The 8,448-nt window shown below is 31.7% G+C and overlaps 1 long non-coding RNA gene across 1 annotated transcript; it reads left to right on the top strand.

The window, feature by feature from the left end:
• The first annotated feature begins 3,094 nt into the window (after window positions 1–3,094).
• On the top strand, window positions 3,095–8,234 carry LOC133179960 (uncharacterized). Its single transcript, XR_009720214.1, has 4 exons — window positions 3,095–3,164; window positions 3,246–3,341; window positions 7,295–7,381; window positions 8,058–8,234. It is a non-coding gene; the product is annotated as an uncharacterized LOC133179960 (long non-coding RNA).
• Window positions 8,235–8,448: the final 214 nt, after the last annotated feature.

Below are 8,448 nucleotides of genomic sequence, written 5' to 3'. Positions count from 1 at the left end.
AACTGTAATGCGGGAGAAGGGGTATGGAGGAATTTAAACATGTAGATTAACATCAATACCCTAACTCTACATCATTTATTTAATATTAATTTCCGAGAAACTGTATGTGCAAACATAGTATAAATATTAACCCAGAAAAATGCCAGATATTTTCTGAAACAATTCGTTTTTCAGTTAAAGAAAGCAAAGAAAAAATAACGCCTTTGCGTAGAAAATAAACTGCCCCGACTTCGTTCGGGGTGACATAATAACGATTTGTCTGAAAATCTGTGTGAAATGTCAGTGTCATTATTCGACCTAATGCCAGATTGTATTTGCATGTAAGGTCATTGTATCGACCATAAAGCGAAATGTTCACTTGAAAGGATATTGTTGATATCCTTTTATTATCATCTTTTTTGTCAGTATCCTGACTTGATTTGGAAATTGTTCTTACTTAGAATATGAAATTTCTTCTCAAATCAAATGAGAGTCAACATCTTTTACGTGAAAAGAAGAAAACACTTGCTGTGGCCTTCAACTCGACACTTAGATATATTGACGACGTATTGTCATTAACAATGGTTATTTCCATTCTTATGTCGACCTGATATATCCCGGTGAGCTTGAGATAAAAGATGCCACAGAGTCTGACACATCCGTTTCATATTTGGATATTTTATTAGAAAAAGGCGTTAATGGTAATCTAATAAAAACAGCTTTATGATAAACGTGATGACTTCAACTTTTCAATCGTCAACTTCCCTTATTTATGTACCAATATACCTTCATCACCTGCTTACGGGGTATATATCTCTCAGTTGATTCAATACGCAAGAGCATGCTCTACGAAAGAACAATTTCTAAAACGAGGTAAATTATTGACAAACAAGTTGATGAAACAAGAAGATCAGCAGTCTCTTTTAAAGTTATCATTTCGTAAGTTCTATGGTCGATACAATGACCTTGTCAGCAAATACAATCTTTCATTAAGTCAAATGCTGACTGACTTTTTTCATACTATTTGTTAGGCCATTATTTACACACTGAATTGTCGACGGATTTTTCCGTTATTTCCCGACCATGACAAGGAGCACACAGCGAGTGTAACCGGTCGGCAGGGGATGATCACTCCTCCATGGCACCTGATCCCACCTCTGATGTCTTAGAGGTCCATGTTTGCTCTACTCCTATGTTGTAATGTTTAATGGACTTTTGAGCTCGAATACTGTTCGTTATCTCCACATATTTCAGTCATAAATTCCATATGATAATAATCATGGTTTATTACTACATTAATAAGGGACGTAAACGATAGAAAAAAAAGAAGTCATCACGTTTATCACAAAGTTTATTTAGTTGTAAGCCATCAATGTCCTTTTCTAATAATACATAGAAATACGGTAGAAATACGCTTTCCCGCGTGGTATTAATTTACGCTATATATGAGGTCACAAATTTTCAGAGGAAATTTGTCCAAGTGTACTTGAAGTACATTTAAGTGATATAGTGGTAATTCCACGGATTTAACGGATGTTATGAATCCGCGGAATTTTGATCCAATAGAAAAAGAACGTTAATAGTATGAACAAGGCAGGATTCTTTTTCTTGGAATATATCGAACAAAAGTATTAAGGAAAATGAATATTGTGAACTGACAATGCATTTTTCATATATCTAATGAAATATGAAGTCCAATCTCAAAAGTCCATTAAAACAATACAAATTAGGAGTAGAGCAAAGACTTAAGGTTTTATTCGTCGAGATTCAATTGTAAAGTTTTAACGTGACATCATAATCGTTTTCCCATAGACTGCAATCTCTCACCAGAGGGCGTATTACACTCCGCTACAACACCTCTGTAAACGTCTAAATGTCAAGCTTCTTGGCAAAACTTACTTTGACCTATTGCATCATAAATTAAAAAATTAGAAGTGATATATTTTAGCTTTGAATTTTTAAGAAAAGTTTATTTATGAAAATTAGAAAAAGATGTATCTGTATCAGCGTATCTTATAAGGGATTATTTCTCGGCGGGATATTGCATCACTAATGTATACAGATACGGAGAACCTGGAAAATTAAAATAGCATGGCCGACAAATATCAACATGGTTTAGTTCTTAAAGACAAACAACTTTAAGTGTTGACACATATACAGAAACATGAAGGTAATACGCTTGTTAATCTTCCTGTGATAAAGGCCACGTATCTCCGTTTTCCGTACTACTTTTTAGACGTTGACAGAGGTATTAGTGGAGCGAAGCGGGACCGATAACTCTGGGTAGAGATTGCATAGGCTGATGTAAGTATGAGAGTCCTAAACCTAGCTGCGTACAAACCAACTCTTTACTCGAAAATTTACTTTTCCACCGGCTCTAAATTTTCTTTAAATTAGATCAAATGGTCAAATGATGCTTCGCCCTATATAGAGCTAGGTTCACTTAATGCATAATGCATGAAATAGTCCTGTAAAAATAAAATTTTATTGACTAACAATCTATGTGAAATTTCAAACATGAATGTAAAGTAGATAATTAATGCTTTTATTTTCTATATAAAAGTTTTCTCTGAGAGCCCAAGTATTGGGACAAAAGCTTTGTGATTTTTCAATGTTCTTGAATTTTAAAGACAAACTGGTTTATTTGAGTACTTTCAGCAAAGATTCAAGATATGAGCGTACCCCTCATTCCGAAAAAAAAAAATTGTAATCTTCAGAAAGGGTTCTATTATTGTATAATCGCACATTTTTGATGAGATGTTGCGATCATATAAAATTCACTAAAATAGCCAACAAGTTTGGAAGCTTTTGTATAAATCTTTACGATATTGGAAAAGTGACGCAATTCAAACATCAAAGTACATTGGCCAGAGAATTACGTATTTTTTTTTTTTTACAGATACACAGTCACCATGTATTTAAATGATATTTAATGCATTGTCGACAAAAACGAAGCAGTTTCATTTTTTCAGAAGGCCTAACAAGGCCCTAAGTGAATATCGTTCTTAGGAACCAACGGCATCTTTGAAATAACGCATGTTGTCCTGCTCATTTTTTTAATATTGGTATAGAATTACGCTGACAGTTTATCAATACAATTTTTTTCACAGAAGCGTCCGAAACTGCACAAGAGTATGTACCTGTTTATCAGAGTTCTTCAATTCCTCTTCTCTCATCTGCTGAACGTAAGGTCTATTTCTGGCTTAAATTTTTAAAAAAAGAGTTGGAACCTTTTAAAACTTTACACTTAAAAATCTCTCTTAAAGGTTCAAGGTATTATTCCAACTTAAATAAAGAAGAAGATGAAGATTTGAACAATTTTCGGCTTGGACAAGAAGAAAACAATCAGGAAAATAAATCAAGTAAGATTCAGTTTGATGGTCATTTAATGGTCAAATTAATGTAAGTTATTGTGTTATTTTTTGCAATAATAAAATATCATATTGGGGACGCTATAAAGCTAAACAGGTAATAAAATATTTTCTTGTATCAAGCTTTTTGTGATTTTAGTTTTGATCGGTTGAATGTATTGTGTATTGTGTTACTTAATATCGGTGTAATTTGATAATATTTTTTTTTAAATAACTTGGGCTAGTAATAATAATTCTGAGAAACTGGTAAAAATATGCGATTTGAAGGTGAAAAAAAAAAGAAATAATATAAATTTTACCTTGACTTCTTCATTATATATTTGTTTCTTTTTTTACGATGTATATTGGGTAAAATATGCTCCAAGAATATTAGTTGAAAACTGTATTAATCCCCCACCCTTTTTTTTTTCTTTTTAAAAAAGTATATTTAGTAAGATATGCTCTAAAAATATTACATGAAAACTGTATAAGGACAGGTGATACAAAAAAAAAAACAACAACATTTTTTAACAGTCATGAAAATTACAATTAATGTTATGTTTTATAAGTAAAACGAAAAAGTTTAACTGAATAGACTTTTATTTTTAATTCAAAATTTTATAATAATATTCTTTAAAGTGAAAGAATGTTGTGTAGATTTCAAAAGATGCTTTCAGAAATGTAGAATATTAAAAATCATAGAATTCATTTTTGCATTAGTTACGAACTTAGCTCCAATATAAATATACCAATCTTGCCATCCATGTTTTCGTCTGCATCATCTGATCTTAATATCCCTAGCATACACCAGACAAAATTCTAATGTACTACTCGATATTGCCCTATATAAATAAAATATTTTGTTATCGACACGAGTCAATCTGATATTCCATTTTCCCAATACTGTCGAATTTTTTGATGTCATGGTGTAAAAACTAGATTATGAAATGGTCTTGCACACTACCATTTGCACGGACATAAAGTTTGTAGTAAGATGGTGGGCAGTTATTAAAACAAGAATGATTGAGATCGATCACTGTTCATTATCTTGACCTTTATATCCATTTTTCTCAAATGAAGAAGAGTAATATGTTTACTATACAACCTAGAAGTCATCCAGTGCTTTGGTTCTCGTATCCGGTCCTCCAAACTTCCGGTTTTTACAGATTTGAAGAAAAATCTTGCAATAGCCGTGTGGAGTATATAGAATGCTGTGTTCCCTAAAAGAAGACATTTTGGTATTTTTAGCTGGTCACAGCAGTTTTTACTAGAAGAAAGAAAAAGCTAAACAAGTTCAGACAAACAGGGGATGCTTACTCCTCCTAGGCACCTTGTCCCACCTCTGGAATTTCCAGAGATCCCTGTTTTGGATCTTGTTCACGGATGTCTTTTATTTGTAGGTTTTTCCAGATTGATCAATGTTCTTCACCTATATTATTCCTTGCGGTTTGTGAGCTTTTTTTTCAAAATAGCTTTGGTATTATCTGCATTATTTAATTACAATATGTTATAATTGAATTCTAAATGATAATTTTGGCACTTAGCAGTTTTGATCAATTTTTTTTCTAATAGCTGACGAGTGACCTACCAATGAATTCTTGTAAGGTCCAAAATTAGCTCTTATTTAATGACAGAAAATGAAAGGATATGAAAGCAAGTCTAAGGATATAAAAGAGAAAATGTCTTAGCATTGTGTAGAGAAAAAAAATCTATGAATATTGGAATAAACGTATGATGTTTATCATGGAAAAATTGAAGTCATCACGTTTGTCCAAATATGAAACAGATGTGACAGAATCTGAGGCTCCTTTTATTTCAAGTTCAATGGGATATATATTGAGTCGATATTGATTGAAGTAATTAAATATGAAGAATAATCAAGCTCAAAAATCCATTGAAACAATACAAATCAGGAGCAGAGCAAACATGGACCTCTAATGAGATGGGATCAGGTGCCATGAAGGAGTAAACATTCCCTGTTGACCGTTCACACCCGCCGTGTGCTCATTGTCATGATAGGGAAAAGGAAAAAAAATCAGTATTTAAATAATGGCCAGACAATTTATATGAAAAACTTCAGTTAGCATTTGACCTAAAAAATAGATTGTATTTGCTGACAGGGTCATTATAATGATAAAAATATATATATCGACTATAAAACTTGCATAATGATTAGTTAAAAGAGACTTTTGATATTTTTATTTCAACAACTTCTTAGTCAATAGCTTACTTCGTTTTAGAAATTGTTGGCATGTAGAGCAAACTCTTGAGTATCGAATCAACTGGGAGACATAAACGCCATATGCAGGTGATAAGGGAATATTGCTACATAAGAGAAGTTGATGATAGAAAAGGTGAAGTCGTCGTCTTCATCATAAAGTTTTGTTGTTAGATTACCAGTAACTTTTTTTTCAAGTAAAATAACCAAAAGGTGTAAGAGATGTCTCAGGCTCTGTGGTATCTTTAACAGTCATTCTACAAAAACATGACCAATGAAGAATTCTTTGTGTCGCTTACAAATTTACCGTTGTAATATCTTAACTACAAATTTAAAGGTCGATTTCAACTCTAAGACTTAACATACACACATGGTTTTGTAAATATTCACCGATATATATGCAGTTAAAGTTTTGATATGAACATAATGTAATGTTGAAAAAAGTATTCCACTGCAAATCTTAATGTCGCTTCATTTATTTACAAATTTCAAGATGAAATTTTCAGCCGTAAAATCGTTCCGAACAGATTGCAATGAATGTTTAAAAATGTCTTTTATCCTATATAAAAAGAAATCACTTCTCGCAAAAAAAGTGACCAAGGAACCTTATATCATCGATTCTAGTTGCGAGTCAGCTATTTTAGACGATTACAATTTCGACATACAAAATGAATTAGACAAAAACAGTTGTCTCTCTCTTAAAAATTTAACATCCGTAACGGTAATTCAGGAAAGTTTTTGCATTAAAGGTATAAAAATTGTTATTATTTTGGGAACGAAATGCTTCATACTTTTGTTTAATGCTAGTATCCTAAAACAAACTCTGATTTTAACTATTGAAGAGAATTTTAACCTTTTCTGCTGGGACTTAACTTCTGTAACGATATCTTTCCCGAAAATTTAATTTAAATTCGGATTCATGCGAGACTTTATGAATCATACTTTAGCGTTCTTTACTGAAAACCAGAAACGAAAAATTGGTCAAAGTCAGCTTTTTTAAAAAACATAATAAGGCTTGATCAAGCATTAACTTCCATAACATTACATTAAAATCAATGGTATCTTGAAATTGTTGTACGAAGTTAACGATACCAGATTTGTGGACAATTTTTTGTGTTTCAAGTTCACTGATACGTCATTTAGAGAATTATGATGTTCATTTTGCTATTTGAAACAATTATTTTTTTTTCATGTTTTATACTCTGAATTGGTCCATTTATCGTAGAATGACTGTCAATTCCATGTTTACTGTGAATTATCGTGTCGACATATGAAAGGAAGTAACTATTGTTAATTGATAATATATCGTCGATATATCTAAAAGTCGAGTTGAAGACTACAGCAAGTGTTTTCTTCTTCTCAGGTAAATTAAATTAAATGAAGACAAAAATAAGTAATTCCGACAGTTGATGTTTTGGAAGACCTGATCTCCAAACACTACAGAGATATTGTCAGTAAAAACTCAAGCATCGTTTAAATATCAACTTCAGAGTATTTATATCTAAACTCAGAATGTTTTTTTAACTAAATAATTTTGCAAATGACAATGTTAAATGATAAAATGTTCGTCGATATAACAAGAGTCGCTTAAAATTTTAGGTTGCTTGTTCTAAGAGACTCTGAGCAATGATGTTGCAAGGGGGATTTAATTTCATAACTAATCTAATTTAGACAGAAGGTTGGGTCAGTAAGGTTGTATAACACACATCATCTGCTATCTTTTTTAAATATATTATTTCAATTTTAGGTGAAGATCCTTCACTTTTTCAGACCTTCTTGCATTGGATTTCACATCCTTTCAGTATAGTCTACAAATATCTAAAGAAGAAATCAGGTATTCTTATGGGACGACCATTTGATTTTGAAATAGGGGCTGGAAGATTTTTGAAATAAATAATCTGTCCTCGAAGAAATTGAAAATTTGTCCTCGATTGGCATGAAATAAATAATTTGTTCTTGATTAGTTTTACTTAAATCCCCACCCCGCCTCCCCCAAAATAGATGTTTGGAGTTTGGGCGGCGGTTTTCCCTTTTTTGGCTTGTCAAAATTTTTTTCAGTGAAGAGGAAAATAAATAATCTGTCCTTGATCAAGAACCAAATAGTCGTCCCTTAGTTATATATTTTTTCTTTTTCTTTCTTTTTTTTTTTGATACTGCTGATTTTGGAGGAAAGTGAATTTATACTAGGCTGCACAAGTTTTTGTCAATAATAATGCACTCGCTCAGATATAGCACCAATTTCTTCATATATACACTGTAGATTAAAGCCTTATAAGACACACAATTAAAACTAATGAAACCAGTGATTGTATGACTAAATACAAATATTAATACTTATTCTTCTGAAAAAGAATTGAAACGTTTAGACTAGCAGTTCAGCAGGAAAGTTTTCCGTTTTAATATAAGACAGTTATTCAATATCTGATCATTTTTACATGATATTTCAATAGAAAAAAAAATCTTACACAATGCTTTTGTTAAACATCATTTTTGAATTTGATTTTCTTTAGAAAGTCAACAAGAATTAGATGTACCAGAGACGGCATCTAGTTCTAACTTCGATACAGGGTACTTTGAACAATTCTTTCCTCTTGGAAGTAAACAAGATGTTTTTCAAATATCGAATCCTACATGTATAGAAAGAGAAGATATTTATAGGACAAGAAAGACATGGAAACTGCAGTCAACCAAAGGTATGAATAAATGTGAAGAAAAGAAAAAATTAAACCAGTAAATTATTGAATTCAGATATGCTTAATTACAATAATCAATCATTTTAATCTATGCCATAATTAAGACTTAAGCTGGGGTCTGAGGGGTTGAGCTAAAATACCAAATTAATGCAATCTTTAAAAATCTTCTTTAGTCCTGCACAGCAAGCAGTCAAACTGTTAGCATGAT

This window comes from Saccostrea echinata, unplaced genomic scaffold (assembly GCF_033153115.1).
Source record: "Saccostrea echinata isolate AGI-Se365-2 ecotype Australia unplaced genomic scaffold, CSIRO_AGI_Sech_v1 ptg000005l, whole genome shotgun sequence".
In the NCBI taxonomy this organism is placed as follows: Eukaryota; Metazoa; Mollusca; class Bivalvia; order Ostreida; family Ostreidae; genus Saccostrea; species Saccostrea echinata.
The sequence above is the reverse complement of the archived record's forward strand: the minus strand, read 5'-3'. Positions and strand labels throughout refer to the sequence as shown.